The sequence below is a fragment of the Giraffa tippelskirchi genome, chromosome 14 (genome assembly GCF_054371585.1).
Source record: "Giraffa tippelskirchi isolate mGirTip1 chromosome 14, T2T-mGirTip1v1.2.pri, whole genome shotgun sequence".
Lineage (NCBI taxonomy): Eukaryota > Metazoa > Chordata > Mammalia > Artiodactyla > Giraffidae > Giraffa > Giraffa tippelskirchi.
In genome coordinates this window covers 38108458-38129910 of record NC_137288.1, presented here as the reverse complement: position 1 = coordinate 38129910, position 21453 = coordinate 38108458, and the positions used below count along the sequence as shown (strand labels likewise).

General features: G+C 41.3%; 1 protein-coding gene across 1 annotated transcript in view; it reads left to right on the top strand.

Annotated features, from left to right (window-relative positions):
* Positions 1-21453, top strand: part of RNF125 (ring finger protein 125) — a 109157-nt gene that overhangs the window by 48736 nt on the left and 38968 nt on the right. The gene's annotated exons all lie outside the window — the stretch shown is intronic.

Sequence of the window (21453 nt, the reverse complement as noted above, 5' to 3'; positions counted from 1 at the left end):
GGGTGTTTATTGGAAGGACTGATGTTGAAGCTGAAACTCCAATACTTTGGCCACCTGATGCAAAGAGCTGACTCATTTGAAAAGACCCTGATACTGGAAAAATTGAAGACAGGAGGAGAAGGGGATGACAGAGGATGAGATGGTTGGATGGCATCACTGACTTAATGGACATGAGTTTGAGTAAACTCCAGGAGTTGGTGATGGACAGAGAGGCTTGGCGTGCTGCAGTCCATGGGATCGCAAAGAGTCTGACAGGACTGAGTGACTGAACTGAACTGAACTTAATCAGTTATGGTACAATGCATAAAATGATATTAAAATATATGGTAAATTATATAAATTTTTATGTATACCAATAAATTATAATATAATTCAACAATACTTGATATAATTTTATTTATTAATATGGAAAAATACTCCTACCAGTGGTAATAACCAATAGAGACAGTGGTGCCTATCTAAATTGTAGGGGAGGGACTTCCCTGGTGGTCCAGTGGCTAAGACTCTATGTTCCCGATTCAGGGGGTCAGGGTTCGATCTCTGGTCAGGTAACTAGATCCCACATGCCGCAGCTAAAGATACTGCATGCTGCAACTAAGACCCAGAGCAGCCAAATGAATACATAAATAAAAATAGTTTTTTTATTTGTAGGGGAAGCAGGCAAATAACCCTGTGTCAGGCAGAGAATCAAGGCACCCTTGCAAAGGTCTGCAGCAGCACCCGAGAAAGGGTAATAGAATTTGATGAAGGTGTTACTGTAGAGCCATGACAGTGCCCAATGGGAAAGGACTCTTTTGCAGGCATGTGTGGGGTACCTCATGATAACTCCCAGAAATAGCTGTGGTCGAACTGGAAGAAAGTAGAAGTCCTGCTTCAGTGACTGTGGCGCAGAAAATCACTGACATGTAAATGATGCTTGCTATTATATTTCTGTGTGTTCTACACATGGACAAAGCCTTGAAAAAGTGGCTCATTTTTTTCCCATAAAGAATAGTTTTCACTACATAAATATAAATGACATATTTATACACCTTAAGCAAATTGTTTTCAACTACTTTCAACTAATTTGGAAGACTTTGCTTGCTTATAAAGTTATGTTGACATTAATAACAATAGTTCAATTTCTTAAGAACTCCCTATATTCCTATATTTTATGCTAGGCATGCAGATAGATGAAAGAAGTAAAAGTTTCATTCCAAGCAGAGCTCATTTTGAAATTATCAGTAAATATGGAGTAACTGTAAATGACTAGTTACAAGGAATTTCACTTGGCATTTAACAAACTTTCATGATGTTCCTACCATGTTTAAGACCTCATATGCTAAGTCTAAGGTTGAATGAGATCCCTAATTGGGGAGGCAGATAAGACAATTGATTACTGCCTTTTTAGGTAACCCTTGACGTTATGATTTCAAAACCAGAACATCTAATGTAAATCAACAATGAGCCACCCTTATAATAGCAATACAAGTAAGGTCAAATAATTTGCTCCTTGTTCGTCTCTGTTGCAGACACAACCCCCTGTTAAGTTGTTAACCTCCATTATATGCTAGAATAGATCATCCCCTTAGGCAATTCCATAGGCTAAAAGTAAAGTTTGGGATTCTTGAGTTTGATTGGAGGAGATTAACTTGCAAAATTTTCAAAATTCATTAGTGCTTTATATATCTTGCCTACTCAACCAGTGGATCCAATTGAACTACTGATAGGGCAATGAATGGATCACTCCCAAACATCAGTGACTTCATTTCTCATCAAGTAGCAGCCAAATGGTTGAGAAACTGATGACAGCAATAGAGGTATTCCCCAGCCTGATAAAGTCACCCCATTCCCCAATTATTACTTCAGGATCTCAGACCTAAGTTATTGAAACCATTCTTGTTTTGAGAATGGACATGACCTAATTCAGGCCAATAAGGGAAGTTTGTTCAGGACTTTTTGGAAATGTCCTCACTTTGAACATGTGATGACTATGCAATCCCCATGACCTGGAAAGCCTACCATCAGGAAATTGGTTGTGTAATATTAAATATAACCCTTAGGAGAGGATTCTGTGCTAATGCTCACCCCACATACAGCCAAAGAGGACATTGGATAAAAGTGATCATCCCAGAGGATGGAACTAGGGCTCAATCAGGGCAAGAGAAAGGGTGCAGACTGCCAGTGTGGTTAACCAAGTCCTCAACTCTCCGCATTGCATTGAGAGCCCAACATTCCTGTGCAACAGGATATGATGTGTGTTTGAAACTGTATGTTGTTGCCCAGCCTCTCATTTTCCAACCCTTTAATCAGTTTTCTTCTTCTCTGATTATACTGGGGTATTGGAGTTACTTATCATTCAGACATAGGCCTCCTGGAGAGCTATAGCTAGAATTGATAAAGATGACAACGCCCAGATTGCTGAACTTGGCACGACTCCTGAGTGAATATATCTCATGAAAAGGGGTTGTGCATGAAGGTGTATGTACTGGATGTCGCAGGGTACCACTCAGACTCCCCTCCATGACCGAGGTACTCTTCCCCAACCAACCTCCCCAAGTGTTGTCTGTTAGTACCTCATGACCAAGTCCCACCATAGAGATTGTCCTACCTCTGAATTAGACCTGTCCTCAGGGGGAGCCTACCTCCAACATTACTCACAGGGAGGCAGGGGTGTGGAATGAGCGATGGTACAAAGGCCTCAATGTAGGGCAGCTCCCTGCCCACCTCACCCCACAAGCTCTGTTACAATGGTATCGCAGTTCAGCTTCTTCCTCTGCCCAGTCCTAATCTCACTCAGAGTGGTTGATCCCAAGAGTACTATCAAAAACCTTCCTGCACCAAAATTCCTATCTCAGACTCTATTTCCTGGAAATTCAACCTAAGATAATAAATAATGATAATAACATTAGGAAATACTTAGAAGCAACTTATTACATACCAGCCACTCTTCAAAGCATTTCACATGTTATAAACTCAATTCTCACCACCCTCCATGGTAGGTGCCATTACTAACCTTGTTTTACAGATGAAACATAATGAAGCACAGAGAGGTTAAGCAAGTTATCCAAGATCACACAGCTGTTAAGTGCCAAAGCTAGGGTCTAAGCTTAGGCCTTTCATTTTGAGAATTCTGTGCTCTTAACTGTGCTGCCTCTTATACACTTGGGATAGTGCTTACCATGTGCTGACCACTTCCACACCCAGTACCACTGCTGATCAATTCAAGGCCAAGAAAAATATTAAGTTGTCACAAGAAGCAGCTGCAGTCCAGATAAGTTTAGTGGTGGGCTCACCCACTTTTGGCGATCTCTGGATCATCTCTAGCCCCACAGGCAGTCTCACAAGGAGCAGTCATCAGCCATATCAAAGACACCAGAGAACAAAGACTCCTCGGTGCAGACTAAAGACTCCATTGCCTCCTTTAAGCAAAGAATATGACAGCACCAGTGGCTGCTGGGGACGAGAAGAAGACTCAGAGGGAAGCCAAGAACCTGAAAAATCTCAGACAGCCTGGCTCCACATTCAGTGATGTTCACACTCTACCCATTGTCTCTCAGCAAGGATGCTAGCAAGCCCAAAGAGTGTCTAGAGTGAACTCCATCATCCTCTATTCCGCCCTGCAGTAGCAACCAGGTTCTTTCTTTTTGGTTTTTATTTTATATTGGAGTATAGTTGATCAACAGTGATGGTTAGTTGCAGGTGTAAAGCAAAGTGATTCAGTTATACCCATACAAGCTTATAAATAAGTTTACTTGTATCATTTTTTAAATTCCACATATAGTGATAACATATGATATTTGTTTTTCTCTGTCTGACTTACTTCACTTGGTATGATAATCTCCAGGTCCATCTATGTTGCTGAAAATGGCATTATTTCATTCTTTTTTATGGCTGAGTAATATTCCATTGGAGAAGGCAATGGCACCCCACTCCAGTACTCTTGCCTGGAAAATCCTATGAACGGAGGAGCCTGGCGGGCTGCAGTCCATGGGGTCACTGAGTCGGACACGACTGAGCGACTCCACTTTCACTTTTCACTTTCATGCCCTGGAGAAGGAAATGGCAACCCACTCCAGTACTCTTGCCTGGAGAATCCCAGGGACGGGGGAGCCTGGTGGGCTGCCGTCTATGGGGTCGCAAAGAGTCGGACACGACTGACACGACTTAGCAGCAGCGGCAATATTCCATTGTATATATGTACCACAGGCTTCCTTGGTGGTTCAGTGGTAAAGAATCCATCTGCCAATGCAGAAGATGTAGTTTCGAACCCTGAGTCAGGAATATCCCCTGGAGAAAGAAATGAAATCCCAGTCTAGTATTCTTGGCTAGGAAATCCCATGGACAGAGGAGCCTGGTGGGCTATGGTCCAGGAGGTTCCAAAAGAGTCAGATACGACCCTAGTGACTAAACAACAACAACATATATGTCCCACATCTTCTTTATCCATTCATCTGTCAATGAACTTTTAGGTTGCTTCCATTTCCTGGCTATTGTAAAGAGTACTGCAATGAACACTGGGGTGCAAGTATAGTTTTGAACCATGATTTTCTCTGGATATATACCCAGGAATGGGATTGCTGGGTGGTATGCAATCATGTTCTTCAGGAAAGTAACCTTGATGAATCACCATCCTGCTTTCCAGGTGCTAGTTCAAGAACTTGGGCCTCACCTCAGCATATAATATTGCCCTGGTCATAAGGGTTATAGCAAGAATTAATGTGAAATGTATTAAGGACATTAGGAAAGCTTGCTTGAACTCACAGGTGGTTATCTCACCACTTGCCTAAGTGGGAGGTGGGCATGAAAATGGCAAGATAAAAGGAAATAGTGCTGATGGCCTTGAATTAGGTCAGCCCAGAAGCCTACGTTTCCACTGGGCTTGTAGCTGCAGAAGCCAGTAAGCCCTCCTTGCTGGTAGGTGTGAGTTAAACTGCCTTTGCCTGCAGCTGACAGCAGGGGCGTCTCCAGCCTTCACTCACACCGCCTCTCCTTCAGATCTATCAATGTTCTTATCAGATTATTGGGAAACTGTTTTTATTTTTTATTATTAAAAAAGCATTTATTTTTTATAAAGTATTGTTAATAGTGCAGACTCTTTTGGTTGCAAGTGACAAGGACAAACTTTAGCTATCTTATGCAAAAGAAAGAACTTTCTGGACAATCAGGACATGTCCCAGAATCCAAGGACTGAGTCCCCACTGGAATAAATTAAAGCCTGAAGCACTATAGAGAGTCCAATGTCTTCTTCATTCTCCATCTCTCTCCAGTGCTTTTGCCTTTTTCTTATCACTAAAGACTCTCTATTTTGCAGTCCACGATGAAGAACATAATGGCATGTAGCTTCAGAATTTTACAGCTTAGTGCCAATGCAGAGATAAATTGATTCATTTTTCCTTCCCTCCCTCCCTCCTCCCTCCCTTATCTATATTTTGAAATCTCTCTGCCTGAATTTCGAAATGTGTATGAAACAGACTTCTCAGCCCAGCTTGGGTCAGGTAGCCATCCTGAACTAACAAACAGAGGCAGGTGGCAGGGAGTGAGGTGTTGAGTGCAAGGTCATTTCTAGGAAAGTGGTTATTTTTGCTAAATTGAAAGGATAAAGGGAACAATGAACGGAAAAAGAAGTTCCCAGTAATATTCCTATGAATAATGAAAGGGAATACAAGGAAATGAAAGCAGTTTTATCAGGGTTATGGGATTACTTATGAAGTCATTCTTTTAAATTCTTTACTTTAGAATAGAAAACAGAGCAGTAATTAAAACTGAAACTTCTTTGTTATCCAGACCCATGGCTACATTCCAGCTCTACCACTTACAAGCTTCGTGGCTGTATGCCAGTTATTTAACTTTGAATGGAGGTAATAATACCGGTTTAAGAGTTAAGGGTGAAATGAATTAACCTGTGTAATGCACTTCACACTTTCACAGCACATAATAAGTGCCTTATTTTTGTTGTTATTCAGTCTCTAAGTCATGTCCGACTCTTTGCAACCCCATGGACTGCAGCGCGCTGGGCTTCCCTGTCCTTCATTATCTCCCAGAGTTTGCTGAAGCTCATGTCCATTGAGCCGGTGATGCCATCCAACCATATCATCCCCTGTTGCCCTCTTCTCCTCCTGCCCTCAGTCTTTCCTAGCATCAGGGTCTTTTCAAATGAGTTGGCTCTTTGTGTCAGGTGGCCAAAGTATTGAGCTTCAGCTTCAGCATCAGTCCTTCCAAATATTCAGGGTTGATTTCCTTTAGGATTGACTGATTTGGTCTCCTTGCAGTCCAAGTGACTCTCAAGGGTCTTCTCCAGCACCATAATTCAAAAGCATCAATTCTTCAGTTCTCAGCCTCCTTTATGGTCCAACTCTTGCATCTGTACATGATTACTACAAAAACCATAGCTTTGACAATATGGGCCTTTGTCAGTAAAGTGATGTCTCTGCTTTTCAATATGTTGTTACAGTTTTCCTGCCAAGGAGCAAGCATCTTTAAATTTCATAGCTGCAGTCACCATCCACAGTGATTTTGGAGCCCAAGAAAATAAAAATCTGTCACTTGTAAGTGCCCTATAAGTGGTAGCTAATGTTATGAATTTTCTGTAACTGATTAAAATACTATTTCAACACAAATCAAAGGTAGAAAAGGGAGGAGATTTCTGCTGCTTGTCTGAAAGCCAAGTCATAACTCACTGGTACTGGGAGAAAGGTCTTTGATAGGACCTGTGGGTGAGACCACACCTCTACCTTGGAGGTCGGTGGTTGATGAGATATGAAGTCTGCAGCTCTGCCCTGCTGTGTGGGAACGTTTCCACGGGGGAGTTGACAATAGCAGAACCATTAACAGTATCTCCTTGAGAGCCATCTGGCATTGATTTTTCCACTGTTTCCTGAAGGAGGACTCTCCAGAGCCTGAGCATGAAGGAGACACTGATCCTTCTCTTGCCTTTGCAGCTGCTGACATGGAGCAGTCTGACTTTTCTCTATTCACTCTGACACAGAGACAAGCTAGGAAGAAGCTACTGCTCTTCCACAGAGAAGGCCATTATTTCTGAGTTAGGCCAGGGGCGCCGTGTTTCTGTTTACAGTTTGTGTTTAGTTCTGATTCCTATAAGTTTTATGTTGAGGATAGAGTTATCTCATAATTAGTGTTAATTTTATACTGTGTGTGTGTGTCTGACTCTTTGCGACCCCATGGACTGTGCTGGCCAGGGCCCTCTGTCCATGGAATTCTCCAGGGAAGGATACTGGTGTGGGTTGCCATTCCCTTCTCCAGGGGATCTTCCCAACGCTAGGATCGAACCCGGGTCTCCTTCATTGCAGGCAGATTCATTACCACCTGAGCTATGCCACCAGGAAAGCCCTAACCTAAAAATTTTCCATTTAAAGTTTGCTTGCCGTTTGTATTACTGCTACTCTACCATCACTATTGGTAACTTCAGTTTTTGACCAACCTTTTGGCTATTCATTCTCATTTGGCAATAGAGTTCCAGATGATTCTCTGAAGCAAATCTAATAAAGCAGTATTTCCATGAAATCTTTTGAGTGTGCTAATGTATTATGGTTAACAATTGTAAATACAAAGGTTAAATATAAGGCAAACTTAGAGTTGTTTCTTTTGAGTGGAATCATCTTTGATTAGACTCACATGTAAATTTAAAAATTAATCTAAAAAATCAACAAACCATACGGATGTGTTTCTTTTTAAAATTAATTTTTATTGGAGTATAGTTGATTTACAATGTTGTGTTAGTTTCCGCTGTACAGCACAGTGAACCAGTTATACATATAGCCACTCTTTTTTAGATTCTATTCCCATACAGGTCAGTACAGAGTGTTGAGTAGAGTTCTCTGACAGTAGGTCTTTATTAGTTGTCTATTTTATATATAGTAGTGTGTATTTGTCGATCTCAGTCTCCCAATTTATCCCTCCCTCCTCCTTCCCATCTTGGTAACCATAGGTTTGTTTTCTACATCTGTGACTCTACTTCTGTTATATAAAAAGGTTCATTTGTACCATTTTTTTAAATTCCACATATAAGCGATATCATATGATTGATGTGTTTCTGATCACAAAATTACTTACTACAAAAAAAATTGCTTACAAGACCCTTGTTGACATTTTAATAGTAACTGGTTTAATATATTGGAAGGGAAGCCAATTTTATATTGGGACCAAGAAAAGAAGTAAATAGGCCAATATAATTCATTAGCAGTATATTCTGTACCTGCACTACAAAAAATTATGGCACGTACTTATAATATGGCACATACTTAACATTCTCTTTGTATGATCTGTTATACAAATCTTGGATCTTGTGTTTTTAATAAACTTTCCTTTCCCAGTGAAGACGTTATTTTGGTAGACGTCTACTGAAGTTGGAGAACTGCTACACTGTCAGTAATCCCAGCTGCAGTCTTAAAATTAATAAACGTACTCCAGTGTCCACTGATCCACAGCATCTCTTCTTTCAACAGCCACCGCTCATCGTAAAGGGACACAGAGTGACTCCACCCAGCCAGCACCTCACCTAACTTGGTCAGGCACCAGCTGGAAAAAAGCTCTGTATATTTAGTATGGCATCTGGAGAGTTACTTCAGAGCACATTGTCATCCTGGCCCAAGGGCATGCACCTACTTCCCAGGTGGACTGTGTCTCTCCACACTGTCCCACTTTTCTTGTTGCTTGTACAAAAGGTCATAAGACCAAAAACAAACAGAGGAGGGGAAAGAGGAACACAAACACTGAACGCAACGTATTTATTCTGGCTCTTTCTTATAGACGGTAGTTGTTTACTTCAACACCTGAGGACACCATGGCTCTTTTGCATGTCACAACTGACATGGATCTGGGTGTACTGTCAAAAAATGACACCACAACCCTCACTGCTATGCTACGTTTTAAAAGGAGAAAGTGCCTATTTTTTGAGGCACAGAGCAAGAACTCTTACCATTGATTTCCCCAGAAATTTCTGCATAAAATCCATGTACTTGCTGTGGGTGCCATCACTGGAATTTAACCTCTCCCTTAATTTTTGTGTGTATATATTTTTCAACTGACTTACCTTCCAAATTGTGACGGGATAACCCAGGAACGGGCTTTCTAGGTGGCTCAGTGGTAAAGAACCTGCCTGCCAACCCAGGAGACACAGGTTCCATCACTGGGTGAGGAAGATCCCCTGGAGAAGGGAGTGGCAACCCATTCCAGTATTCTTGCCTGGGAAATTCCATGGACAGAGGAGCCTAGCAAGCTGCAGTCCATGGGATCACAAACAGTCGGACATGGCTTAGCGACTAAACAACAACAAAGCCTAGAAATAAATGGTGTTATAGGCCTATTTGTATGCTTGAGTTTTCCATTTGTATTGAATAAAACTGGAGTAATAAAGTTTACATCTGCTTTATTCTAGGGATATCTTTAATACTATAAAATACTTTGAATAACCTATGTTATGCCTTCAAAAAATCAAGTCTGCCTGTTTTCGCCATATCCTGTATTACTTTCTGGATTTGGCAACTCAGAGTGCTAACCTTTTAACGCATTAGAGGAAATAAGTAGCATAAACAGAACAGACTCAGTCCTACCTATGTATCTGATGGTATAATGGGGGAAAATGGTACTGTGGACATATATACTTGTATAGTGGCCAGAAACACAGATTTAGGAGGCTAAACTAGGTCGTGCCAAATTCTGGCTCTGCCACATGGGGATTGTTCGACTTTGGGCAAGTTACTCTCTTAGTCTAAATTTGTAAAAGGGGATCCAAAGAAATGTGTCATTGTAAACATTCAACTATACACATACGTGTGTATAAATATACGTGTATATATAGGAATATGGACTTCCCTGGTGGCCCAGTGATAAAGAATCCTCCTGCCAATGCAGGAGACACAGCAGACATTGGTATAATCCCTGGGTCCGGAAGATCCCCTGGAGAAGGAAATGGCAATCCATTCCAGTATTCTTGCCTGGAGAATCCCGTGGACAGAGAAGCCTGGTGAGCTGCAGTCCATGGGGTTGCAAAAGAGTCACACACAACTCAAGGACTAAACAACAGCAATGTATATGAATATATTCATGACTTTTTGTTATAATACTGACACACACATTCTTAAATGTATCAATGAAAGTGAAAGTCCGACTCTTTGAGACCCCATGGACTATACAGTCCATGGAATTCTCTAGGCCAAAATACTCGAGTGGGTATCCTTTCCCTTCTCCAGGGGATCTTCCAAACCCGGAGATTGAACCCAGTTCTCCCACTTTGCAGGCAGATTCTTTACCAGCTGAGCCACAAAGAAAACCCAAGTATATTGGAATGGTTAGCCTATCCCTTCTCCAGCAGATCTTCCCAACCCAGGAATCGAACCAAGGTCTCCTGCACTGCAGGCAGATTCTTTACCAACTGAGCTATCAGGAAAGCCCATATCTATCAATACTTGGCATTAAACATTGTGCATGATTCACAGTAATCAATCAAAATAGTATCTGTTGTTATTTTTATTATCTGCCAGCTTAAAGACTTCCATAATGGGAGCACCTTTATATATACTCATACATAACAGCAAACTATATTTTCACCTTCCCCAGACGAAAAGACATAATTTAGCTATAGTATTGTGTTGGTCAAAAAGTTTGTTAGGGTTTTCTGTAACATCTGAAGGAAAAACCAAATAATCTTTTTGGCCAATCCAATATTTGCTTATAACGGCAGCACAGAAAGCAATGACAATTTTTGAAATTAAACCCTGAAGCATTGATATTGTGCTGTGATAAAGATGGCTAGTTGTATAGGTAGTAGAAGAATGTTCAACGGTAAACTATTTATACGATGGTTAGTGTTGCACAAAATCACAAAAAGATCTTGTATTTGTGTGCAATTAATCATAGACTACTTTCTCAATAGTGTTTCTAATTTTGTTTTAAACTACTATTTAAATCATTATGCCACAGGACTGGAAAAGGTCAGTTTTCATTCCAATCCCAAAGAAAGGCAATGCCAAAGAATGCTCAAACTACCACACAGTTGCACTCATCTCACATGCTAGTAAAGTAATGCTCAAAATTCTCCAAGCCAGGCTTCAGCAGTACGTGAACCATGAACTTCCAGATGTTCAAGCTGGTTTTAGAAAAGCAGAGGAACCAGAGATCAAATTGCCAACATCCACTGGATCATCGAAAAAGCAAGAGAGTTCCAGAAAAACATCTACCTCTGCTTTGTTGACTATGCCAGAGCCTTTGACTGTGTGGATCACAATAAACTGTGGAAAATTTTGAAAGAGATGGTAATACCAGACCACCTGACCTGCCTCTTGAGAAACCTGTATGCATGTCAGGAAGCAACAGTTAGAACTGGATGTGGAACAACAGACTGGTTCCAAATAGGAAAAGGAGTATGTCAAGGCTGTCTATTGTCACCCTGCCTATTTAACTTATATGCAGAGTACATCATGAGAAACGCTGGGCTGGAGGAAGCACAGGCTGGAATCAAGATTGTCGGGAGAAATATCAATAACCTCAGATATGCTGATGACACCCCCCTTATTGCAGAAAGTGAAGAAGAACTAAAGAGCCTCTTGATGAAAGTGAAAGAGGAGAGTGAAAAAGTTGGCTTAAAGCTCAACATTCAGAAAACTAAGATCATGGCATCCGGTCCCATCACTTCATGGCAAATAGATGGGGAAACAGTGGAAAGAGTGGCTGACTTTATTTTGGGGGGCTCCAAAATCACTGCTGATGGTGATTGCAGCCATGAAATTAAAAGACGCTTACTCCTTGGAAGGAAGGTTATGGCCAACCTAGACAGCATATTAAAAAGCAGAGACATTACTTTGCCAACAAAGGTCCATCTAGTCAAGGCTATGGTTTTTCCAGTGGTCATGTATGGATGTGAGAGTTGGACTATAAAGAAAGCTGATGGAGAAGGAAATGGCAACCCACTCCATTATTCTTGCCTGGGAAATCCCATGGACAGAGGAGCCTGGCAGGCTATAGTCCATGGGGTCTCAAAAGAGTTGGACATGACTTAGCCACTAAACAACAACCATCCATCCATAGTCCCACCTGTTAGAGGTAATTTGTGTTACTCTTTTGGAGTGATGCTAAATAACCTGTTTGTTAACATGTGAATTCAAAGCACTAACTGATTTGCTCTTGGAGAATCTGAAGCTTCCAGTCTGAGAAATTCTCAGGTTTCTCAAGGAAGAGGCAGGATACATGAATCTGGAATGACAACAGCCAAGTCAAGAGGTTCCCCTAAGGGCCAAGGTCAGAGAGGTCAGAACCACGAGAGGATGATCCTTGAGCAGACACCCAAGATGGAGACAGAGCCAATGGGTAGACACCACCCGTCCCCCAGCTGTGGCCACTGCAGGAAGGTTCCTGCGAGTCACAGGTCCACTAGCCTCCTCCCCGTCCAAGTGACTGCTCTTCTACTGCTTTCTGTGAGAACAGTCTTAAATGGAGTCTCTGTTTCATAAACGAAAAAAAAAAAAGAAAGCTGAGTGCCAAAGAATTGATGCTTTTGAACTGTGGTGTTGGAGAAGACTCTTGAGAGTCCCTTGGACTGCAAGGAGATCCAACCAGTCCACCCTAAAGGAGATCAGTCCTGGGTGTTCATTGGAAGGACTGATGTTGAAGCTGAAACTCCAATACTTTAGTGTTGTGAAGAACTGACTCATTTGAAAAGACCCTGGTGCTGGGAAAGATTGGGGGCAGGAGGAGAAGGGGACGACAGAGGATAAGATGGTTGGATGGCATCATTGACTCAATGGACATGGGTTTGGGTGGTCTCCGGGAGTTGGTGATGGATAGGGAGGCCTGGCGTGCTGCAGTTCATGGAGTCACAAAGAGTCGGACATGACTGAGCGACTGAACTGAACTGATTGTCACTTATCTTCATCATGTGTGATCTTGCCTCCCAAAACAGATTATGTCACCTGTATTAGGTTGGCCAGTGCTTTCCAGGTACTTAATGACTTAATTTTTCCTTTAAATATGTCCATTTGAAATGCTGAAAAATGTAGTGTGACTGCTTTCACTTCAGTGGAAATCGGTTTACTAACCTGCAGAATGAGAGAACAGGGTCAGATACCCTCTCTAGGCATGTTGGAGTCTTCTCCAACACCACAGTTCAAAAGCATCAATTCTTTGGCACTCAGCTTTCTTTTTTTCCCACTCTAGGCATACCATGATTTCGTGTGCACTGAGGTAGAAAACCTCAATGTGGATTTGCTCCAAACATTAGCCAGTTGTGCTGCCCACTGAAAATTATAGACATATTTCACTGAGTTATTCCTGGAGTCAAACAGCATGTTTTGAGGATAGGCCGTAATGTGACTGTCTGTGGTTGCAGAAAGTGACGATGGTTAGAATGGCACGGGGACAGCTGCCCCTAACATGCTACTTGGGAAACCTAGCAACAAACAGCAATGTGACTGCTTAGCAGGAAAACCGAGGACAATATTCAGGTGTGAAAAACCAATTATGCTGAAACCGGAGCCAAAGATTCAGCTCCTTACCTGGAGGGAACTCCTAAGTCTTTCATTCAGCAGAGCTTCATTTCTGATAATGTTCTTCTCCCTTTAAAAAGGGAATAGTGCCTATTTTATCATCAAATGACACCAGATTGTGGAGGTGTGCTAACACCATTCTGGATCGCATGTCAGATGCTCATATTTCTGTTGAACACTAAGAATCTTTATTACTTTTGATAGGTTTATAGATAGGAATTTGTAAACTGTCTTTGTAAATACAGAGATATGTATGTTTCGGTGCCAGGGTATTAACCAGTGTACTCTCATCCAGTGTTGAGGAGGCACAATCAGGGTGATGAACAGATAATGTTAGGGATTCATGTAAGTAACTCTGTCCTGGAAACTGACGCCCCTGTTGTTGTCACAGTAACCCGAAGGTTCTGCTGCTTGCCCATTATGCGGAACCACATTGCACAAGGAATGAATGGTCCATCGAGCCCTGCATCCGAACCAAGGGGGGACTGTTAAAAACGCAGCTTCCATAACTAACTCCTGGTTCCCTGACTTGAAATGTCTTGGAATGAGGCTATTTGAATAAACTCCTCAGGTGATTCTGATGATACATAAAGTTTGAGAACCCTTGACATGGACAGAGTGACTTGTCAAAGTCATGGTATGGCCATGTCACTCTTCTACCTAAATTCTTAATTGGCTCCACCAAGGCACAGAAGCAAGTGGAAATTTTTTTCACCTGTCAAATACAGCTTTCATGATATCACCTCTGCGTAGGTCTCTGGGTTTTTCTCTCTTTAACATCTGCTGTGTGCTTAAAATTGCAGCAACAAAGGACAGAACATGCCACTTCTCAGCTTCTTATCTGTGCCCACTAGATTGTCTATCTAGAATGTTCTGCCCATCTTTCTTTCATTTCAGATTCCCTCTATTTGGAATGCTCTTTCTTACTCCTCCCCTTCATTACTTTCCACCTGGGTTAAGTTATCACCAGTAATGCTCTTTCTCTGAATAGATTGGTCTTATATTGAATTATAAATGTAATGTTCTTTTTCTGTCCAACTTAACCTACTTGACCGTGACATGCCTTCAGAACACAGGATGAATATGTGAGTGAGTTTGGCTGCAAGCCACAAAACTCAACTCTGAATAAATGAGTCAAGTGAAAAAGGAAGCATTGGTAAGATACTGCATGGCTAGAAGATAAAAGAGAGGTTTGTCCACTACATTTAGGAAGGACAGACACCAGAGAAGCTGCAGATCCCAGTCACAGGAACTCCTGCTCAGGCCAAGGGAGGGCAATCAGGGCTGAAAAGTAGACACATGACTGGTGGCCCCACCAAAGTCACGTGAGATAATGAAAAGTCAGTTCCTCCAAAGGAAGAGGATGTGGTACTGTCACTGAACGAGGTGAGGAGATGCTTGACAGACAAAAACAATAGCTCCCACTGCACTGAGTCTTGCTCCTGATTGTGTCCTCAGTGTCTCTTGAGGAGCTAGACACATGGTAGGCTCTCCTTGGATGTTTGCTGGGTGAATGAAGCCAGGGACAACTAACATTTATTTACGCTACCTTCCAGGCAATGAGCAAGAGTTTCAGTGTCATTGCATTCCACCTCTCAGGACAGTTCTACAAGTAAACATTATCTGTGTTTTTCAGATGAGGAAATGAAAACCAAAGAAGTGACTTGCCAAGATCACTCAGTTAGCAAGACAAAAATCTAGGACCTTGAACATGTCCTGTACTGCCTTCCCCCAGTGAGAAATATATAATGCTTTTTCTCCATAAGAAGTATTAAGGGCCATGCCTTGTCCCAATAATATCCTTGTTTAGTTAACAGTGTCTCAGAGATGCCTTCATGTTATCCCATGGAAGGCCAGTATGGTATAGTGGTTAAGTTCATGGGTATTGAGAGTCAGATTTCCTGGATTGGACTCCACACTCTGCTTTTTGCCATCAGTGTGATCTGATGCAAGTTTTTAGCCTATTTGCACCTCTATTTCTGCAGAACATCAGGATGATAAAATAAGTCAACTATGTTGTAGTATTATTATGAAGATTAAATTAGGTAACATACACAAATCACTTAGATTAATACCTGATACATAGCTATAGGCTAAAAATTTTTGCTTTGTCTCCTTATTACTGCATTGCCTTCCACAGTATGTATGTACCATAATATATTCCATCATTCCCTATGGAAATTTTGTGCCTGCATTTTTTGGTATTATAGACAATGCTTCAGGAAACATTCCTGTTTGTGCCTTCTTGTGCACGTTTGTCCACATGTTGGTTCAAGGATTTGAATTGCTGAGATAATCACAATGGTGTGATCACTCACCTAGAGCTCGACATCCTGGAATGTGAAGTCAAGTGGGCCTTAGAAAGCATCACTAGGAACAAAGCTAGTGGAGATGATGGAATTCCAGTTGAGCTATTTCAAATCCTCAAAGATGATGCTGTGAAAGTGCTGCACTTGATATGCCAGCAAATCTGGAAAACTCAGCAGTGGCCACAGGACGGGAAAAGGTCAGTTTTCATTCCAATCCCAAAGAAAGGCAATACCAAAGAATGCTCCAACTACTTGCACTCATCTCACACGCTAGTAAAGTAATGCTCAAAATTCTCCAAGCCAGGCTTCAGCAGTACGTGAACCGTGAACTTCCAGATGTTCAAGCTGGTTTTAGAAAAGGCAGAGGAACCAGAGATCAAATTGCCAACATCCGCTGAATCAGCGAAAAAGCAAGAGAGTTCCAGAAAAGCATCTATTTCTGCTTTATTGACTATGCCAGAGCCTTTGACTGTGTGGATCACAATAAACTGTGGAAAATTTTGAAAGAGATGGGAATACCAGACCACCTGACCTGTCTCTTGAGAAACCTGTATGCAGGTCAGGAAGCAACAGTTAGAACTGGACATGGGACAACAGACTGGTTCCAAATAGGAAAAGGAGTGTGTTAAGGCTGTCTGTTGTCACCCTGCCTATTTAACTTATATGCAGAGTACATCATGAGAAATGATGGGCTGGAAGAAGCACAGGCTGGAATCAAGATTGCCAGGAGAAATATCAATAACCTCAGATATGCAGATGACACCACCCTTATGGCAGAAAGTGAAGAGGGACTAAAGAGCCTCTTGATGAAAGTGAAAGAGGAGAGTGAAAAAGTTGGCTTAAAGCTCAACATTCAGAAAACTAAGATCATGGCATCCGGTCCCATCACTTCATGGCAAATAGATGGGGAACCAGTGGAAACAGTGGCTGACTTTATTTTTTAGGGCTCCAAAATCACTGCTGATGGTGATTGCAGCCATGAAATTAAAAGACGCTTACTCCTTGGAAGGAAGGTTATGGCCAACCTAGACAGCATATTAAAAAGCAGAGACATTACTTTGCCAACAAAGGTCCGTCTAGTCAAGGCTATGGTTTTTCCAGTGGTCATGTATGGATGTGAGAGTTGGACCGTGAAGAAAGCTGAGCGCCAAAGAATTGATGCTTTTGAACTGTGGTGTTGGAGAAGACTCTTGAGTGTCCCTTGGACTGGAAGAAGATCCAACCAGTCCATCCTAAAGGATATCAGTCCTGGGTGTTCATTAGAAGGACTGATGTTGAAGTTGAAACTCCAATACTTTGGCCACCTCATGCGAAGAGTTGACTCATTGGAAAAGACCCTAATGCTAGGAAGGATTGGGGGCAGGAGGAGAAGGGGACGACAGAGGATGAGATGGTTGGATGGCATCACCAACTCGATGGACATGGGTTTGGGTAAACTCTGCGAGTTGGTGATGAACAGGGAGGCCTGGCGTGCTGTGATTCATGGGGTCGCAAAGAGTCGGACACGACTGAGCGACTGAACTGAACTTAAGGCATCCACACTTATTCATTTCTTGTGTATATTTTTTAAAAATCAATATGTTTATATCAGTCCATATATGTGTACATATGTATGTGTGTGTATGCGTAAAGACATTTAAAATATATAAATGATAGTATTCAGTACATATAATTGTGCTCCCAAAGTCTTTTTCACACAGTAATACATGTTGGAGACTTCCTGTGAGGAGAGTTACAGAAGTGCTTTTCCTTTTCTTTTTCTTTTCTTTTTTGGCCACACCATGCTACTTGTAGGATCTTCGTTCCCCAACCACGGATTGGTCATCACAGTGAAAGCACCAAGTCCTAACTTCTGGACCACCAGGGAAGTCCTGTTGTTCTTTTTCAATGACTGCATAGTATTCCATTGTAAAATGTACTGTAATGTATTTACTCAGTCATTTATTGGTGAACGTTCAAAGTATTTCTTGTAGTTTGCTGTTACAAATAATACTGTAATAAACATCCATGTCATTTCACCTACATGCATTTTTTAAATTAAATACTGCAAACAGACCTAAAAATAGCAAGCTCCACATTTTTAAATGTTGTTTTATCTGTTTGCTAAGTAAATGTACCATACTTTATGGAAATATTTTCCTATTATGGACATTTATGTTTCCTCTAAGTTTTGGTACTAACAACAAACTGCAAAGAATATATACATGTCACACACTGCTGTGTTTGAAATGGATAACCAACAGGAACCTACCATAGAGCACAGGGATCTCTGTTCAGTGTTATGTGGCAGTCTGGATGGGAAAGGAGTTTGGGGAAGAATGGATACATGTATATGTATGGTTGAGTCCCTTTGCTGTCCACCTAAAACTATCACAACAACATTGCTAATTGCCTATACTCCAGTATCAAATAAATAAAATCTATAACGAAAATTTTACCAAAAAAAAAATGAGTATAGACATGTCTTTCTCATATCTTCAACACCACTTGAAATTGTAAATTCATTTCTTTTCATCACTCCTACAAAAAAAATAGGTAAGTAAAGCATGTATTTTTCCTGGCAATTGTATTCTCATTTAGGTTTACTAAAAGATTCTCAGACTTTTTGATACCAGAGATTTTGATTATAGGGCTTTCAAATTTCTTTTCTACTAATGTATGCTTCTGATCCCTTTCAGGGCCTAGCGTCTAGATTATAAATTTATTCTCTGCCTAATTCCATCATCATCATTACTGTCAATTTTATGTTTATTAAGAGCCTTATAAGTAATACCAGCTGTTTAATTTTCATCTATCCTCCCAGGTCCCAGTTTCCTGCCTTAATTTATCTAATGTTTGTCTTATTCTTTTCTAAGATTCTCAGTGTTTCTCATCTCTACATAAGTGCCTTAGTGAAAAACACAAATAAAAGATCTAGGATTAAAATATTGATCTGCCGCATATTTGCTGTGTACCCTTTGCTAAATTAAATTCTCGGAGCCTATAAAATGGGAACAAATAATATCTACCTTATGATATTAGTATTGAATTACAGGCACCAAACTAAGACGTGAGGTTTGAGTTAGAGGGAGTTGAAAGTAGTGGGTGTTGGTAGAAAGTGTTCAAACAGAGCAAAAAGTCATATATAAAGTCCCTGAGATCAGAAACAGCTTTCTGACCATCCCAGTCAAGGAATAGAAAGAAGTAGAGAAATTTAGGACCATACAGAATAAGGGAGAGAGTGAAAGGAGATGAGAACCAAAATGGTTATTTTGGGAGGCCCTATTGTGGGCCTACCCAATTTCTTAATCTTCTTTCCTGATAAGGATCCCCTAATTTTATTGCTCAGATAACTGAAGTGCCAAGCCCTATGGAGTATATTATGAGTTTAAGCCAGTTAGAATACCCTCATGGTCCTCTGCTAGTGACTGGTTTAAGAATGGTAATGGGGCCCAGTTTTGACCAATAACATATAAGGGGAAGTCTATAGAAGAAGGCCCCTAGGAAATGTTTTCCTCCCACTTAAAAGGAGAAGGAGCTAGAAGAAGGAAACTCTATCTTTCTTTTCTGTTTTTAGAGATTGTTGTGTGTAGATGCGGTTATTGGAGCACTTCCTGCCGTCTTGCAGCATGAGGAAGACACTACTGACACTCTGGGGATGGCAAAGGGCCGAGAACTTGAGGACATCTTTCAACTGCTGAGCCAGCTCTGGAACTGCTTCTCTCTGGACTAATTTATATATTAGCTAATAAATACCTTTATTGATTAAGGGGCCTTCTGTTGAATTTCTATTCCCTGCTGTGGAGGTATTCTACTGATTATAGTTATTGAAGGAGTAAGATCATGGAGAGCTTTGAAGATCATGCTAAGGATTTGAAATGTAATCCTAAGGATTATGGAGAGCCATTTAAGTCTTTTGAGCATGGAGTGACGTAAGATACTTGCTTTCCAGAAGATCACTTAAATTGAGATATGGATAAGAGATTGGACAGTGGCAATAGAGGATGCAGGTGGATCCACTTCTCCAGGGGATCTTCCCAACCCAGGGATCAAACCCAGGTCTCTCGCATCGCAGGTGGATTTTTTACCGTCTGAGCCACCAGGGAAGCCCGGAGCATATAGGAACTACTGCATCAGGTCACACAAGAGAATGCAATGATTTAAAGTAAGTGGTGGCTGGCCATGGGAATAGAGAAAAAAATGAAACAATTCAAGAACTGTTGAGAGATTTACTGGAAGCAGAATCATGGTTGGGATTGATTCAATGTGAATGAAGAAGAGGAAGCAGTCAAAGGTGGCTCCCAGGTATTTGGACTGAGCTACTAGGTAGATTATGGTGCCATTTACTAAGAGAGGAATAAACAGCTGGAGGTGAGTTCATTACTGCCCAAGTTGAGCTGAAGGTGTCTGAAGCAATGGGCTGATTATATCGCGTAAGCAGTTGGGCATTTGAGTGCCTAGAGTAAAGGTAAAGACTTTGCCACCTACATGGTAGCAGAATGGGTGTGATTTTTGAGATTCTTACGTAGAGAATAAATGATCAGAAGGGGAAAGATCCCAAGACAGAATCCTACCATCTCTAACACTTAGGTTTTCCATGGAGCAGGGGAGGCCAGAGAAGAAGACTGAGAGAGAACAGCCAGAAAGAGAGAAGGAAAGCCAAAACATGTTTCTCCAAGGAGGCAGAGGTCAACACTGACAAATATGAGTGAGAGGTGAAGCAAGAAAGGGACTAAAATGAGCCACATACAGGCCACCCACTGGTGATGTTAGTAATGAAGTAGTTTTCAGACAGATGAAGGTAGAGTGGCGATCAGTTCAGAACCCAGATTGGACTGCATTAGCAGGTAACTAAGAAAGGAAGACATAAAAAGTAGAGAATCCAGTCAACAAGACATAGGACAGGAGCTGAGGGACATGTGGGAATCAAAGGAGGGTTTTTTTCTTTTACAGAAAACAATAGTTATCTTTCCTTCACTCCTGTACCCATTTTCTCAGCAAGCACTTTTAGGTTTCTGTCAAAATATATTCCAAACTTGTCCATCTCTCACCACTACCCAGAGAAGCCCCTGGTTCTGCCATTATTATCCTCACTTGGACTCATTCAGTAACCTCCTAATTGGTTTCTCTGCTTCCATTCTTACTTTGCTTTTGTCTTTTCCAAACCACACAGCAGTCAGAGTATATCAAACATGGCACCTGGAATAAAACCCAGATTCTCGGTCCTGGCCTGAAAGACTGAGTATGATCAGGCCTGTCTCCCATCTCATCTCATCCCATTTACACTCCTAGCCCCCATGCTCCAGCTCTACACCCTTCTTTCTGGGCTGGTTGTTGTTGTTCTTGCCTGGTTCACCATTCTCAGAGCTTAGCAAGTTTCTCCCTAAATCTTGGAGTGTTTGACTTCTTTTCATTATTGATGACTCTACTCAAATATCACCGAAACCAAAAAGTGTCTTCCCTGACCACCTTATGCTCACTAACCCAATCTTCACTCCCAGTTCTATCTTCCTCTTGGCTCTTATTATCTGAAATGAACAAGTTCATTTATTTATTTGCTTGTTGATTCCTTATATCGTCTCATTAAAAGTAAAATATGGGCAAAACTGGGTGAAGTGTATAGGATTATTGTTTATTATTGTATGTGTGTATTTGCATATGCATACTATGTATTACTATGGATTCTC